We start from the raw sequence: 17945 nt of genomic DNA, 5'->3' as shown, positions 1-17945 counted from the left end.
CATTGCAATACAATTCCATTGTGTATACACACACACCTCTTTAATCCATTTATCAGTTGATGGACATTTGGGCTCTTTCCAGAATTTGGCTATTGTTGATAGCACTGCTATCAACATTAGGGGGCATGTGCCCCTTCGGGTCAGCACTCCTGTATTCTCTGGATAAATTCCTAATGATGCAATTGTTGGATGGTAGGGTATTTGTAATTTTAATTTTTTGAGGAACTTCCACACTGTTTACCAGAGTGGCTGCACCAGTTTGCAGGCCATCAAAAGTGCAAGAGGGCTCCCCTTTTTCCACATCCTTGCCAACATCTGTTGTTTCCTGAGTTGTTAATCTTAGGTATTCTGACCAGTATGAGGTGGTATCTCAGTGTGGTTTTTATTTGTATTTCTCTGATGATGAGCATTGTTGAGTATCTTTCCATGTGTCTTGGAAAAGTGTCCATTCATGTCTTCTGCCTTTTTCTTCACTGGATTGTTTTTTGGATGTTGAGTTTGGTAAGTTTTTTATAGATTTTGGATACTAACCCTTTATCCAATATGTCATTTGCAAATATCTTCTCCCATTCCACTGGTTGCCTTTCAGTTTTGTTTCTTTTGCTGTGTAGAAGCTTTTTATCTTGATGATGTCTCAATAGTTTATTTTTGCTTTTATTTCCCTTGCCTTCAGAGACATGTCAAGTAAGAAGTTGCTGCAGCCAAGGTCAAAGAGGTTGCTGCCTTTAACATCTCTCTTTTATGAGAAGAACAAACCCTTGAAATCTTCCAAAGATCCTCTGGGAAGTTTCAAACTCAAGAAGACTTCATTTTAGAATTTGGGAGTTTTGTCAAAAAAAAAAAATAAAAAAAGTTCAGACTTTTCATTAAACAGAGTAACATATCATACAATAATTATCCATTTTATCTAAAGTGGCAGTTAAAGACTTCATAGGCAAATAAACACTCTTTTTTCTAAGTAATCAAAGACTTGATGAAGACAAAACATGGAACCTTTATTTTTCTAGGTACATTGCATTCAAAGTAAAAAAATTGTTTACAATTAAAAGGACATTTTCTTAGATTACTGTTATGATTTTAACAGACAAAAAACAAATTTTAATTTGTACCAGCTTTTTATATTAAAACTCATTTTTCAAATAAATCATTTTAATCTTAGCCAGAATGATCATACATTAAAATCATTTTAAAGATTCCTTGTTCACAATCTTTTAAGACTTTTTAAAGAGGAAAAAATCTGAATGTGAAAAAAAACATTAGTCTCACTTGAGGACAAAAATTTTTGATAAAGAAGCTATAAGAAATGGAGGAGAAAAACACATGTTCTAATTTTCTTGCATATGGAGATGTTTCCCTATTATTTTTAGTAGCTCTAATCACATATTAGAAGCTTTAACCCTTAGGCATCCAAATCAGCCAGGAGGAGGTCAAATTTTCACTCTTCGCAGATGATATGATACTCTATATGGAAAACCCAAAAGATTCCACAAAAAAACTGCTAGAACTGGTCCATGAATTCAGCAAAGTGGCAGGATATAAAATCAATGCACAGAAATCAGTTGCATTCCTACACACCAAAAATGAAGCAACAGAAACAGAAATCAAGGAATCGATCCCATTTACAACTGCACCAAAAACCATAAAATACCTAGGAATAAATCTAACCAGAGGTGAAAAATCTATACACTGAAAATTATAGAAAGCTTATGAAAGAAATTGAAGGAGACACAAAAAAAATGGGAAAAGATTCCATGCTCCTGGATAGGAAGAATATTGTTAAAATGTCAACACTACCCAAAGCAATCTATACATTCAATGCAATCCCTGTCAAAGTAACACCAGCATTCTTCACAGAGCTACAGCAAACAATCCTAAAGTTTGTACAGAACCAGAAAAGACCTGGAATAGTGAAAGCAATCTTGAAAAAGAAAACCAAAGCAGGTGGCATCACAATCCCAGACTTCAAGCTATACTACAAAGCTGTAATCATCAAGACAGTATGGTACTGGCACAAAAACAGACACTCAGATCAATGGAACAGAACAGAGAACCCAGAAATGGACCCACAAACGTATGGGCAACTAATCTTTGACAAAGCAGGAAACAATATCCAATGGAATAAAGACAGTCTCTTCAGCAAGTGGTGCTGGGAAAACTGGACAGTGACATGCAGAAGAATGAACCTGGACCACTTTCTTACACCATACACAAAAATAAACTCAAAATGGATGAAAGACCTAAATGTAAGACAGGAAGCCATCAAAATCCTTGAGGAGAAAACAGGCAAAAACCTCTTTGACCTTGGCCACAGCAACTTCTTACTCAACATGTCTCCAGAGGCAAGGGAAACAAAAGCAAAAATGAACTATTGGGACCTCATCAAAATAAAAAGCTTCTGCACAGCAAAGGAAACAATCAGAAAAACTAAAAGGCAACTGACAGAATGAGAGAAGATATTTGCAAATGACATATCAGATAAATAGTATCCAAAATCTACAAAGAACTTCTCAAACTCAACACCCAAAAACCAAATAATCCAGTGAAGAAATGGGCAAAAGACATGAATAGACACTTCTCCAAAGAAGACATCCAGATGGCCAACCAACACATAAAAAGATGCTCAACATCACTTATCATCAGGGAAATACAAATCAAAACCACCATGAGATACCACCTCACACCTGTCAGAATGGCTAACGTTAACAACATCAGATGTTGGCGAGGATGCAGAGAAATAGGATCTGTCTTGCACTGCTGGTAAGAATGCAAACTGGGCAGCTACTCTGGAAAACAGTATGGAGGTTCCTCAAAAAATTAAACACATAACTACCCTACGACCCAGCAATTACACTACTAGGTATTTACCCAAGGGATACAGGTATGCTGTTTTGAAGGGACACATTCACCACTGTTTACAGCAGCACTATCAACAATAGTCAAAGTATGGAAAGAGCCCAAAGGTCCATCAATGGATGAATGGATAAAGAAGACACACACACACAATAGAGTATTACTTGGCAATCAAAAAGAATGAAATCTTGCCATTTGCAACTATGTGGATGGAACTAGACGGTATTATGCTAAGTGAAATTAGAAACAAATATCATAGGACTTCACTCATATGAGAACTTTAAGATACAAAACAGATGAACATAAGGGAAGCAAAAATAATATAAAAACAGGGAGGGGGACAAAAACATAAGACTCTTAAATATGGAGAACAAACAGAGGGTTGCTGGAGAGGTTGAGGGGCACTAAAGAATCTATTCCTGAAATCATTGTTGCACTCTATGCTAACTCTATGCTAACTTGGATGTGAATTAAAAAAAATAAAAATTAAAAAAAAGTCTTTTACCCTTAGAAACTTTATAGTGAAAAATACTAAGCAATTATGAATTATTACATTTACTTAATTTGCCAATCTAAAAATGCACTATGAAGGTATTTATAAATTTCTTGAAATATGTGCTTATTCATAACAATCTTTCAAAAAGCACAAAACACTGTTTACTAAGAGACTCAAGTTTTAATTCCTCTGTGATAGGAAAGCCAAAAGAATAGATAAACCTATAGTCATTAATTAATGTTTTATTCTTTACTTATTGGGAAATAAGTTAAATTCAATGATATCTACATTAACTCATTTAGCAAAACTTAAAGGTTTCAGGGTACCAAAAGACTTGGAGAAACTATTTTAAATAGTTGATCTATAAACTTTTATGTTTTCTTTTTTTAAGTAGGCTTCACATCCAGTGCGGAGCAGAGCACAGGGTATTAACTCACAACCCTGACATCAAGACCTGAGCGGAGATCAAGAGGCAGATGCTTAACTGATTATAGGTAAAGGGTGCCTGAGTGGCTCAAACCTTTTTTCTTCAACTTACTTGCTCTTTTTTTTTTTTTAAGTTTATTTTTGAGAGACAGCACATACAAGTGGGGGAGGGGCAGAGAGAGGGGAACAGAGGATCCTAAGTTGGCTCTGTACTGACAGCAGCAGGCCCTATGTGGGGCTCAAACCATGAGATCATGACCTGAGCTAAAGTTGCATGCTCAACTGACTGACCCACCAAAGTGCCCACAATTTACTTAACTCTTAACAATTATATTTAGATTACTCATAAAAACTTCATGAGATATCAAACTCAGCTACTCTCCCTGTTGAAAATTCTGTAACCTAATCAGACTGCCAGGGAAGATGTCAGAATAGGAGGATTGTAGGCTTACTTTGTTCCATAGATACACTGTCTTATGAATCTCCCCCTCCAACCAGCCACACTGGGCAGGAGTTCTTCCAAAATGGCTCCTAGTCTCTTCCCATAAGCAGACAAGTACAAACCTTGTTTATGTTATGCATCCCACCCTTGTGTTCTCCTGCAGACTATCCCATCCAACCCACCCCACTTGGCAGGAGTCCATCCAAAATGGCACCACAAGCATGGCATTCTGTAAGCAGCACTGACAGTGGCCAGCACCACTCAAAGTGACTCCTGCCCTGGGGAAGGTGGAAAATAATCACACACACTAGTTTGCAGGCCAACCAGTGGGCTTGGGGCAGACAGCTGGTCTGACTGTAGGTCCCACCCACCAACAAAAGCCTTTCAGGAGACAATGCTGGGAGTGTACCCTGTAGTTCAGTGCAACCACAATTCTGGAAAATGAGCTGAGGGCATGCATCTTGACTGACCCAACTCAAACCCATGGTGGCTCTCAGACTGGGCCCTTAAACAGCACAGGTACCAAACCCTACCCCTAACAGGCGAAGAGTCATTGCAGACAACTAGACTAAAGTCAAACACACCTCAACCACAACAGTAGGATGCACACAAAACACATAGCAGAAAACCCAAAGTGCCAGCTTCTGCTGCATAGACCTCACATTGCAGGGCACTGTAGGGCCTCTTGTTCATAAGCCCACCAATTTCAAAAGCAGGAGACCTAGCTGACTTTCCTAACACAGACACAGAAAGTTAGACAAAATGAGAGGAATAGGTCTCAAATGAAAGAACAGGACAAATACACAGCAAGAGAGCTAAACAAAATGGAAATAAGCAATACGCCAGATACAGAACTCTAAGTAATGGTCATAAAGGTACTCACTGGGCTCGAGAAATGAGTGGAGGATCTCAGCAAGTTCCTCAACAAAGAGAAAATATTAAGAAGAACCAACCAGAGATGAACTCAATAACTGAAAAATACACTACATGGAATAAAGGACCAGAGGAAGTAGAAGAATGGATGAGTGACCTGGAGAACAGAGTAATGGAAAGCAACCAAATGGAACAGAGGAAAAAAAGAATATTAGAAAATGAGAATAGGTTAAGGGAGCACAGTGACCCCACCAAGTATAATAACATTCATATTATAGGGATCCCAGAAGAAGAGAGAAAAAAGGGGGCAGAAAATTTAATAAATAATAGCTGAAAACTTCCCTAATCTGCAGAAGGAAACAGAAATCCAGATCCAAGAGGCACAGAGAGCCCCAACAAAATCAACCTAAGGTGCTCCACACCAAGACACAGAATAGTTAAAATGACATTTTAAAAAAAGTGATGAATTCTAAAAATAGCCAGAGAAAACAGTTACATACAAGGGGAATCCCATATAATGCTATCAGCTGAGTTTGGGCACGATATATTCAAAGTGCTAAAAGGAGAAAAATCTGCAGCCAATAATACTCTCTATCCAGCAAGGCTATCATTCAGAATAGAAGGAGAGAGAAGTAGTTTTCCAGACAAAAATAGTTAAAGACATTCATGACCACTAATCCATTTCTACAAGAAATGTTAAAGGGTTTCTCTGAGTGGGAAGGAAAGACCATAAGCAGGAGTAATAAAAGTAGGAAAGGGAACACTTTCATAGGTACATATAAACATTATAAAAACAGTATATTAATCCCTTATAAAACCAGTGTGGAGGTTAAAGCACAATAGCAGGAATATTAGGCCACAAATTCAAAAATATTAAAATCAATATATGTATGAAAATTGGTTAAGGTATTCACAAAATAAAGATGTAAAGTATAACACCATATATCTAAAATGTGGGGTGGGGGAAATAAAATATTAGTGCTTTTAGAACGGGTTCAAGCTTTACCAACAATCAATATAGACTGCCATATGCATAGGATATTATATATAAACCTAATGGTAACCACAAATCAAACCACAAACCTAATGGTAACCTGACATAAATATGCAAAAAAAACCAAAAAGGAATCCAAGCATATCACTAAAGAAAGCCATCAAACCACAAGAGAGTAAGAAAGGAACAAAGAACTACAAAAGTGACCATAAAGCAAGTAATAAAATGGCAATAAATACATACTTACCAGTAATTACTTTGAATGTAAATGGACTGAAGTACCTAATCAAAAGAATAGGGTGCCTAACTGGATAAAATTGTAAAACCCATCAATATCCTGCCTACAAGAGACCTAAAGACACATGCAGATTTAGAGGGAAGAGATGGAAAAACATTTATCATGCAAATAGAAGCGAAAAGAAAGCTGGTAACAATATATTGGACAAAACAGACTTTAAAACAGACTGTAACAAGAGATAAAGATGGACACTATATAATCATAAAGGGAACAATTTAACAATAAGGTATAATAATTGTAAACATTTATGCACCCAACATGAAAGAACCCAAATAACATAAATAAGTTAATAAACATAATAGAAGAAATCAACAATACTAGTGAACTGAAATTTTAACATCCCACTTACATCAATAGATCACCTAGAAAGAAAATCAACAAGGAAACAGTGGCTTTGAATGACAAACTGGACCAGATGGATTTAATAGATATATTCAGACACAGCAAAAATACACATGTTTTTCAAGTACACATGGAACATTCTCCAGAATAGATCACATTAGGCCACAAATTCAAAAAGACTGAAATCATAACATGCATCTTTTCTGACTACAACACTATGAAACCAGAAATCAACCACAAGAAAAAAATCTGGAACACAAATACATGGAGATTAAATAACATTCTATCAAACAACAAATGGGTCAAAGAAGAAATCAAAGAAATTTAATAATACATACATACAAATGATCAGGAAAATACAATGGCCCCAAATCTTTGGGATGTAGCAAAAGCTATCCTAGGAGAGAAATTTATAGCAATATAGGCCTACATCAGGAAACAAGAAAAATCTCAAACAACCTAACTTTACACCTAAAGAAGCTAGAAAAAGAGGAGCAAAGCCCCAAACTAGCAGAAGGAAGGAAATACTAAATATTAGAGCAGAAATAAATGAAACAGAGATTTAAAAAATCAGAACAGATTAATGAAAACAAAACCTACTTCTTTGAAAAGATCAATAAAATTGATAAGCCTTTAGCTAGACCCATAAAAAAAAGAGAGGACTCAAAATCAGAAATGAAAGAGGAAGGGCTCCTGTGTGGCTCAGTCGGTTAAGCATCCGACTTCGGCTCAGGTCATGATCTCAAGGTTCGTGGGTTCCAGCCCCACGTTGGGCTCTGTGCTGACAGTTCAGAGCCTGGAGCCTGCTTCAGATTCTATGTCTCCCTCTCTCTCTGTCCATCCTCCACTCATGCTCTGCCTCTCTCTCTCAAAAATAAATAAACATTAAAAAAAAAATTTTTTTAATACAAGGATAAAGAGAAAATTCTGAAAGCAGCTAGGGATAAACATGGTCTAACATATAAAGGGAGACCAATAAGACTAGTGATGGATCTATCTACTGAAACTTGGCAGGCCAGAAAGGAATGGCAGGAAATCTTCAATGTGATGAACAGAAAAAATATGCAGCCGAGAATCCTTTATCCAGCAAGTCTGTCATTTAGAATAGAAGGAGAGATAAAGATCTTCCCAAACAAACAAAAACTGAAGGAATTCATCACCACTAAACCAGCCCTACAAGAGATCCTAAGGGGGATCCTGTGAGACAAAGTACCAGAGACATCACTACAAGCACAAAACCTACAGACCTCACAATGACTCTAAACCCATATCTTTCTATAACACTGAATGTAAATGGACTAAATGCTCCAACCAAAAGACATGGGGTATCAGAATGGATAAAAAAACAAGACCCATCTATTTGCTGTCTACAAGATACTCATTTTAGACCTGAGGACACCTTCAGATTGAAAGTGAGGGGATGGAGAACTATCTATCATGCTACTGGAAGTCAAAAGAAAGCTGGACTAGCCATACTCATATCAGACAAACTAGACCTTAAAGGCTGTAACAAGAAATGAAGAAGGGCATTATATAATAATTACAGGGTCTATCCATCAGGAAGAGCTAACAATTATAAATGTCTATGTGCCAAATACGGGAGCCCCCAAATATATAAAACAATCACAAACATAAGCAGCCTTATTGATAAGAATGTGGTAATTGCAGGGGACTTTAATACTCCACTTACAACAATGGATAGGTGATCTAGACACAGGATCAATAAAGAAACAAGGGCCCTGAATGATACATTGGATCAGATGGACTTGACAGATATATTTAGAACTCTGCATCCCAAAGCAATAGACTATACTTTCTTCTCGAGTGCACATGGAACCTTCTCCAAGATAGATCACATACTGGGTCACAAAACAGCCCTTCATAAGTATACAAGAATTGAGATCATACCATGTATACTTTCAGACCACAATGCTATGAAGCTTGAAATCAACCACAGGAAAAAGTCTGGAAAACCTCCAAAAGCATGGAGGTTAAAGAACACCCAACTAAAGAATGAATAGGTCAACCAGGCAATTAGAGAAGAAATTTAAAAATATATGGAAACAAATGAAAATGAAAATACAACAACCCAAATGCTTTGGGATGCAGCAAAGGCAGTCCTGAGAGGAAAATACATTGCAATCCAGGCCTATCTCAAGAAACAAGAAAAATCCCAAATACAAAATCTAACAGCACACCTAAAGGAAATAGAAGAACAGCAAAGACACCCTGCACCCAGCAGAAGAAGAGAAATAATAAAGATCAGAGCAGAAATAAACAATGTAGAATCTAAAAACACTGTAGAGCAGATCAATGAAACCAAGAGTTGGTTTTTTGAAAAAAATAAACAAAACTGATAAACCTCTAGCCAGGCTTCTCAAAAAGAAAAGGGAGATGACCCAAATAGATAAAATCATGAATGAAAATGGAATTATTACAACCAATCCCTCAGAAATACAATCAATTATCAGGGAATACTATGAAAAATTATATGCCAACAAACCGGACAACCTGGAAGAAATGGACAAATTCCTAAACACCCACACGCTTCCAAAACTCAAACAGGAAGAAATTGAAAGCTTGAACAGACACATAACCCGCAAAGAAATTGAATCAGTTATCAAAAATCTCCCAACAAGAGTCCAGGACCAGATGGCTTCCCTGGGGAATTCTACCAGACATTTAAAGCAGAGATAATACCTATCCTTCTCAAGCTGTTCCAAAAAATAGAAAGGGAAGGAAAACGTCCAGACTCATTCTATGAAGCCAGTATTACTTTGATTCCTAAACCAGACAGAGACCCAGTAAAAAAAGAGAGAACTACAGGCCAATATCCCTGATAAATATGGATGCAAAAATTCTCAATAAGATACCAGCAAATCGAATTCAACAGCATATAAAAAGAATTATTCACCATGATCAAGTGGGATTCATTCCTGGGCTGCAGGGCTGGTTCAATATTAGCAAATCAATCAATGTGATATATCACATTAATAAAAGAAAAGATAAGAACCATATGATCCTGTCAATCGATACAGAAAAAGCATTTGACAAAATTCAGCATCCTTTCTTAATAAAAACCCTCGAGAAAGTCGGGATAGAAGGAACATACTTACAGATCATAAAAGCCATATATGAAAAGCCCACAGCTAATATCATCCTCAATGGGGAAAAACTGAGAGCTTTCTCCATGAGATCAGGAACACGACAGGGATGTCCACTCTCACTGCTGTTGTTTAACATAGTGTTGGAAGTTCTAGCATCAGCAATCAGACAACAAAAGGAAATCGAAGGCATCAAAATTGGCAATGATGAAGTCAAGCTTTCACTTTTTGCAGATGACATGATATTATACATGGAAAATCCGATAGACTCCACCAAAAGTCTTCTAGAACTGATATATGAATTCAGCAAAGTTGCAGGATACAAAATCAATGTACAGAAATCAGTTGCATTCTTATACACAAATAATGAAGCAACAGAAAGACAAAGAAACTGATCCCATTCACAACTGCACCAAGAAGCATAAAATACCTAGGAATAAATCTAACCAAAGATGTAAAAGATCTATATGCTGAAAACTACAGAAAGCTTATGAAGGAAATTGAAGAAGATATAAAGAAATGAAAAACATTCCATGCTCATGAATTGGAAGAATAAATATTGTTAAAATGTCAATACTACCCAAAGCTATCTACACATTCAATGCAATCCCAATCAAAATTGCACCAGCATTCTTCTCGAAGCTAGAACAAGCAATCCTAAAATTTGTATGGAACCACAAAAGGCCCCAAATAGCCAAAGGAATTTTGAAGAAGAAGACCAAAGCAGGAGGCATCACAATCCCAGACTTTAGCCTCTACTACAAAGCTGTAATCATCAAGACAGCATGGTATTGGCACAAAAACAGACACATAGACCAATGGAATAGAATAGAAACCCCAACACTAGACCCACAAATATATGGCCAACTAATCTTTGACAAAGCAGGAAAGAGTATCCAATGGAAAAAAAGACAGTCTCTTTAGCAAATGGTGCTGGGAGAACTGGACAACAACAAGCAGAAGAATGAAACTAGACCACTTTCTTACACCATACACAAAAATAAACTCAAAATAGATAAAGGACTTGAATGTGAGACAGGAAACCATCAAAACCCTAGAGGAGAAAGCAGGAAAAAACCTCTCTGACCTCAGCCACAGCAATTTCTTACTTGACACATCTCCAAAGGCAAGGGAATTAAAAGCAAAAATGAACTATTGGGACCTCATGAAGATTAAAAAAAAAAAAAAAACTTCTGCACAGCAAAGGAAACAATCAACAAAACTAAAAGGCAACCAACGGAATGGGAAAAGATATTTGCAAACGACATATCGGACAAAGGGCTAGTATCTAAAATCTATAAAGAGCTCACCAAACTCCACACCCAAAAAACAAATAATCCAGTGAAGAAATGGGCAGAAAACATGAATAGACACTTCTCTAAAGAAGACATCTAGATGCCCAACAGGCACATGAAAAGATGCTCAATGTTGCTCCTCATCAGGGAAATACAAATCAGAACCACACTCAGATATCACCTCACGCCAGTTAGAGTGGCCAAAATGAAAAAATCAGGAGACTATAGATGCTGGAGAGGATGTGGAGAAACAGGAACCCTCTTGCACTGTTGGTGGGAATGCAGACTGGTGCAGCCACTCTGGAAAACAGTGTGGAGGTTCCTCAAAAAATTAAAAATAGATCTACCCTGTGACCCAGCAATAGCACTGCTAGGAATTTACCCAAGGAATACAGGAGTGCTGATGCATAGGGGCACTTGTACCCCAATGTTTATAGCAGCACTTTCAACAATAGCCAAATTATGGAAAGAGCCTAAATGTCATATCCATCAACTGACGAATGGATAAAGAAATTGTGATTTATATACACAATGGAATACTAGGTGGCAATGAGAAAGAATGAAATATGGCCTTTTGTAGCAACGTGGATAGAATTGGAGAGTGTTATGCTAAGTGAAATAAGTCATACAGAGAAAGACATACCATATGTTTTCACTCTTATGTGGATCCTGAGAAACTTAACAGAAGTCCATGGGGGAGGGGAAGAAACAAAAAAAGAGGTTAGAGAGGGAGACAGCCAGAGCATAAGAGATTCTTAAAATTGAGAACAAACTGAGGGTTAATGAAGGGTGGGAGGGAGGGAAGGGTGGGTGATAGATATTGAGGAGGCCACCTTTTGGGATAAGCACTGGGTGTTGTATAGAAACCAATTTGACAATAAATTTCATATTTAAAAAAAATTTTTTTAAAGAAATGAAAGAGGAAAAATAACAATGCCACAGAAATACAAAGGATTATAAGAGAATGTTAAGGAAAATGATATGCTAACAAATTGGACATCCTAGAGGAAATGAATTCCTAGAAGCATATACTCTCCCTAAACTGAATCAGGAATAAATTTCATTCCAATGAAATTGGAATCAGTAATTCAAAAACACCCAATAAACAAAAATCCAGGATAAGATGGCTTCACAGGTGGATTTTACCAAACATTTAAAGAAGAATTAATACCTGTTCTTCTCAAACTCTTCCAAAAACAGAAAAGGAAGGGAAAGTTTCCAAATTCATTCTGAGGCCAGTATTACCCTGATATCAAAACCCGATAAAGATACTACAAAAAGCAAAAAAGCAAAAACAAAAGCCTACAGGCTAATATCTCTGATGAACATATATGGGAAATCCTCAACAAAATAGTAGCAAAAAAAAAATCCAACAATATATTTAAAAAATCATTCACCATGATCAAATGGAATTTATTCCTGGAATGCAAGGCAGTTCAATATTTGCAAATCAATGTGATATATGACATTAACAAGAGGAAGGATAAAAACCATATGATCATTTCAATAGATGCAGAAAAAGCATTTGACAAAGTACAATATTCATTCATGATAAAAAAAAAACTTTCAACAAAGTAGGTTTAGAGTGAACATACTTCAAAATAATAAAGGCCATATATTAAAAATCCACAGTGAGCATCATATGCAATGGTGAAACACTGAGAACTTTCCTCTAAGATAGGACCAAGACAAGGATGTCCACTGTCATCAATTTCATTCAACGTAGTCCTACAAGTCCTAGTCATACTAATCAGACAAGAAAAAGGAATAAGAAGCATTCAAATCAGTAAGGGAGAAGTAAAACTTTCACTATTTGCAGTGATTCTATATAGTATCCTATGATACTATATATAGACATGATACTATATATAAAAACCCTGAAGACTCCACCAAAAATTTACTAGAACTGATACATTCATTAAGGTTGCAGGATACAAAATATATAATGTATTTATATACTAATAATTAAGCAACAGAAATTAAGAAAGCAATCCCATTTACAATTGCACCAAAAATAATAAAATACCTAGGAATAAACATAACAAAGAAGTGAAGGGCCTGTAATCTGAAAACTATAAAATGCTGATGAAAGACACTGAAGACAACACAAACAAGTAGAAAGATATTCCGTGCTTATGGAATGGAATATTAAAATGTCCATACTACCCAAAGTGATCTAGATTTAATTACTAGATTTAATGTAATCCATATCAAAATACCAACAGCATTTTTTTACAGAACTAGAACAATCCTATTATTTTTATAGAACCACAATAGACCCCCAAACAGCAAAAGCAATTTTGAAAAAAGAAAAACAAAACTGGGGCTAGTACAGTTCCAGATTTCAAGTTATACTACAAAGCTATAGTAATCAAAACAGGATGTAAGTGGCACAAAAACAGACAAAGAGATTAAAACAAGAGAACAGAAAAACCTAGAAATAAGCCCCCACTTATATGGTCAATTAATCTTTTATAAAATAGCTGAAAATATGCAATGGGAAAAAGCCTCTTCAACAAATGGAGCTGGGAAAACTGGGTGGCTACATGCAAAAAAATGAAACTGGACCACTTTCTAACACCATACACAAAAATAAACTCAAAACGGATTAAGGACCTACATGTGGCACCTGAAACCACAAAAATCCTAGAAGAGAGCACAGGTAATAATTCTTTTTGACATTGGCCATAGCAACATCTTTCTAGATATGTCTCCTGAGGCAAGGAAATCAAAAGCAAATATAAGCTATTGGGACAATATCAAAATAAAAAGTTTCTGTACAGCAAAAGAAATAATCAACAAAACTAAAAGACTGCCTACTGAATGGAAGAAGATATTTGTAAGTGACATCTAGTAAAGGGTTAGTATCCAAAATATATAAAGAACGTGTACAACTCAACATCCAGAAAACAATCCAATTAAAAATGGGTGGAAGACAGGGCACCTGGGTGACTCAGTTGGTTGAGAGTCTAACTTTGGCTCAGATCATGCTCTCATGGTGTGCTGGAGCCCCGTATGAGCCTGCTTCAGATTCTGTGTGTCTCTCTCTCTACCCCTCCCCCACTTGCATGCTCTCGTTCTCTCTTTTTCTCAAAAATAAACATGCATTACCAAATTTTTTAAATAAAAATAAATGGGCAGAAGACATGGACAGATATTTCTCCAAAGAAGAAATACCGATAGCCAAACACACGAAAAGATACTCAACATCATTCATCCATCGGGGAAATGGATCAAAACTACAATGAGATATCACTTCAAACCTGTCAGAATGTATAAAATCAAAAACAAAAGAAATAGGTAAGTGTTAGAGAGAATGCAAAGAAATAGGAACCCTTGTGCACTGTTGGTAGGAATGCAAACTGTTGCAGCCACTGTGGAAGACAGTACGGACATTCCTCAAAAAGTTAAAAATGGAACTACCATATGATCCAGTAATCCCACTACTGTGTATGTACCCCTCAAATACAAAAACACTAATTCAAAGAGATACATGCACCCCTTTGTTTATTGCAGCATCATTTACAATAGCTAAATTATGGAAGCAGCCCAAGTGCCCATCGAAAGATGAATTGATAAAGAATGGAATTATTATATTATTTCAATCATAAAAAATGAAATCTTGCCATTTGTAACAACATGGATGGATCTAGAGAGTATAATGCTAAGTGAAGTAAGTCAGAGATAGACAAGTAACATATGATTTCACTCATGTATGGAATTTAAGAAATGAACAAGGAAGAAAACAGACAAACCAAGAAACAGACTCTTAACTATAGAGAACTGAGGCTTACCAGAGGGGAGGTGGGGGAGGGGATGGGTGAAATACGTGAAGGGGTTTAAGAGTACAGTTATCACGATGAGCACTGAGTAATGTATAGAATTGTTGAATCACTTTATTGTACACCTGAAACTAATCTAACACTGTATGTTAACTTTACTGGAATTAAAATTTTTTAAACTTAATTTTAAAAAATCCACCAAAAGAGCTTTAGAAATCTGAATCATTTCTGATTGTATCCCAAACATCATAAAATCAGATTAGGGCACACATTTCACAGGAAAGCTAATATAAGAATGGGCTGGGAAATACAGCATATTGTGGAATTTCTAGATACTATACAACCCAACTGCTTCTGGATCAGTTGAGAAGTATGGCTTATTCAAGCAAAAGCTTAGGTTGCTTAGTAACAATCTAGGTATGAAAGTCTGGACTAAGATGATCTGGGAGGCAGCAAGATCTCTAAACCATAGATATAGAATGGTAGAAAAACTTCTATTGAAGTAATATGGCAGACATCCACAGAGATAGGAATTAGCACTAACAACACTCCAGAATCAAAACTAATCTGATTTAAAAACAATCATTAGAGTACTGCAGAAATTATAGCACCTGCCATTAAAAAAAACAATCTGGTTGACCAAAGAAGAAAGAATACTACATCAAACTAAGGCAAATATCATAAATCGTCTATAAAAATTTCAGGTATGAAGAACACCATGTTTTACTGTATCAACACTAGATGTTTAATACTTAGCCTAGTATGATGCAGGATGATTATGCTTGGGGCGGTATTCGCAATAATTATGGCCCAATATTGGCCATAAACTATAGATCTCCTTGAGTGGCAAGAACAACAGCTGCCAAGATTTACAAATTTATAGGACACTATCTTAATTTTGTAGGCATGAATCTGCTATGCATTATTAAACCCCTAAGTATTACTATGGGGGTCAATGCAGTATGCTACCTTACTGCTATTGGATACCATACCTTACTATTGGATACCATACTCATTGCAGCTTTGGATACTTCCATGACCTATTCAGCAATGGTGGTTATACAAAATAGATTGCCACATTCTGCTGCAGATACAACTCCAGGGTCTGTGACATCTTTTTCTCCTCCACAGATTACTACCCCTATCACCTTATTGCAACTGAGGACTCAACAACATCACCAGCATCACCAAATCCAACCTTGCCACCCCTCCCCTTTACTATAAGATCTATCTATTCACTGTGAAACCTTCAATCAATGGAGAAACCAAATACCTAGGGAAGCTGATAAAGTGGAAACTTCTACTTCAATCTCCACAAGAATCATTATGGATCCTGAACAATACGCCCTATTAGAAACTGACTTGAAGGAGAAAGATTGGCCTGAACCACTAACTGTCTCTTGGTATTATAAGCTAGCGTATATACCAAGACAACCAGGTACTGATTTCTGTAATTTTTATCTTACAAAATTGAATGTAGCACTGGACACATGCCAGAGATTCTGAAAATAACATCAATTTAATTCCTGACTTATTTTGTGTAGTAGCACTTTATCTTACAAGAGCAACTGCTAAATATTCAGAATGGGCAATTATATTTGTAAATATAAATTAGCCAAAAAATTGAACTTTACTATACTCTCAACTTATTAGAAAATTAAGAATACATTCATGCACACTATGTCCAGACTTTATAAGAACAAAGACACCTAGTAAGGTCTACAAAGGACACATAGGAAACTTAGTACATATCATTATCCATGGTGGTATACATCTGGCTTCTGTCTCACCACAAATTTTTATTCTAAGAATATGGGGACTTATATTAAGAAAGCCTCTCATGGTCATAGTAGAAGCCACAATAGTAGCCTATACTTTGTAACTTAGTATACAGAACTTTTAACCAAAATATAGATTCCCCAATCGGGCTCAGTTTTATCTACCACTGAAATAGCCAAGTTGGTCCCCATGTGCACTTACTGTTTGCTGGGGTCCCAGGCATCTCTTATTGAAGTTCCTTAGCAAGCCACCCAATTTAGCCCTCGTAAGGTGGTCCATATTCCTCCAGCGCTGCCTTCAGGGGAAGTACGCACATGTGTACAGATTAGGATTTGGAATTAGGCAGATGCCAGTTACCTCCAATAGCCCCCTCCTGTGACCCAGCCTTGCCCGACAGTACCATTCCAGGTCCCTGGTTACCCTGAACTATACCTCCTGAGCATGCACAGTCTGCACCTCATCAGCCAGTCTTGGGCGGCTGGGGCACTCCAGGCCTGTTGAACTCCTGCCACACCAAAACCCTGTGAATGGCCGCAGGATAGAGACATCCTCCCTCCAAAAATATTTCTGAGGCAGCAGTAATCCCCCCTTTGGACTGGATGCCTGATGAGGTCCAGAACATGTTGAACAATCAAGGCTCCCAAATGTCTGTTACTGAAGGATACCCCTAGCTAGTCCTCCCAGCTCTGCCCTAGCAATATGGTCCAGATTCCTCCAATTTTACATTCAGGAGGAATATGTGCATTTGTGTATGTTAAGGTTTGGAATTAGGCAGATTCCTTGTGTCCCCAGTAGCCCTCTCCCATCACCAGCTGCTCCTAACACTTGACCTCTTCCAGGTCCCCACTTAGCCTGACCCAGTCTGTCAGCCTCATGTAGGCAGGGCACTCCAGGGGTGCGGAGCTGGGGCCCTCTGCAACCACTTGCATAGATGTCAGGCTTGAAGCGTCTTCAAATACAGCGAGGGAAGGTGATGGAAGTCTGAGGGATTTTCCTAGTGTGTAGTTTGAATGTCTCTCCTGAGTTTTTTGAATGGCCCAGAGAGCATCAGGCATGAAAATTACCTTTTTTTTTTTTCAACGTTTTTTTAATTTATTTTTTGGGACAGAGAGAGACAGAGCATGAACGGGGGAGGGGCAGAGAGAGAGGGAGACACAGAATCGGAAACAGGCTCCAGGCTCCGAGCCATCAGCCCAGAGCCTGACGCGGGGCTCGAACTCCCGGACCGCGAGATCGTGACCTGGCTGAAGTCGGACGCTTAACC

At 37.2% G+C, this 17945-nt stretch overlaps 1 long non-coding RNA gene across 5 annotated transcripts in view; it reads right to left on the bottom strand.

Moving 5' to 3' along the window:
* Nucleotides 1–652: 652 nt before the first annotated feature.
* Nucleotides 653–17945, bottom strand: part of LOC124526823 (uncharacterized) — a 34989-nt gene continuing 17696 nt past the window's right edge. For 3 of the 5 annotated variants that reach the window (XR_006965750.1, XR_006965746.1, XR_006965747.1), the window contains 2 exons: nucleotides 16883–16976; nucleotides 653–804 (listed from right to left, as the gene is read on the bottom strand). This is a non-coding gene — a long non-coding RNA (uncharacterized LOC124526823). Of the gene's footprint in view, nucleotides 805–16882; nucleotides 16977–17113; nucleotides 17746–17945 lie in introns of all 5 variants that reach the window. The other 2 variants (XR_006965748.1, XR_006965749.1) reach the window with 2 other exon arrangements.

The sequence above is a fragment of the Lynx rufus genome, unplaced genomic scaffold, assembly GCF_022079265.1.
Source record: "Lynx rufus isolate CCGP_SWC_20201006 ecotype Redwood Valley unplaced genomic scaffold, mLynRuf1.p SCAF_5, whole genome shotgun sequence".
In the NCBI taxonomy this organism is placed as follows: Eukaryota; Metazoa; Chordata; class Mammalia; order Carnivora; family Felidae; genus Lynx; species Lynx rufus.
The sequence above is the reverse complement of the archived record's forward strand: the minus strand, read 5'-3'. Positions and strand labels throughout refer to the sequence as shown.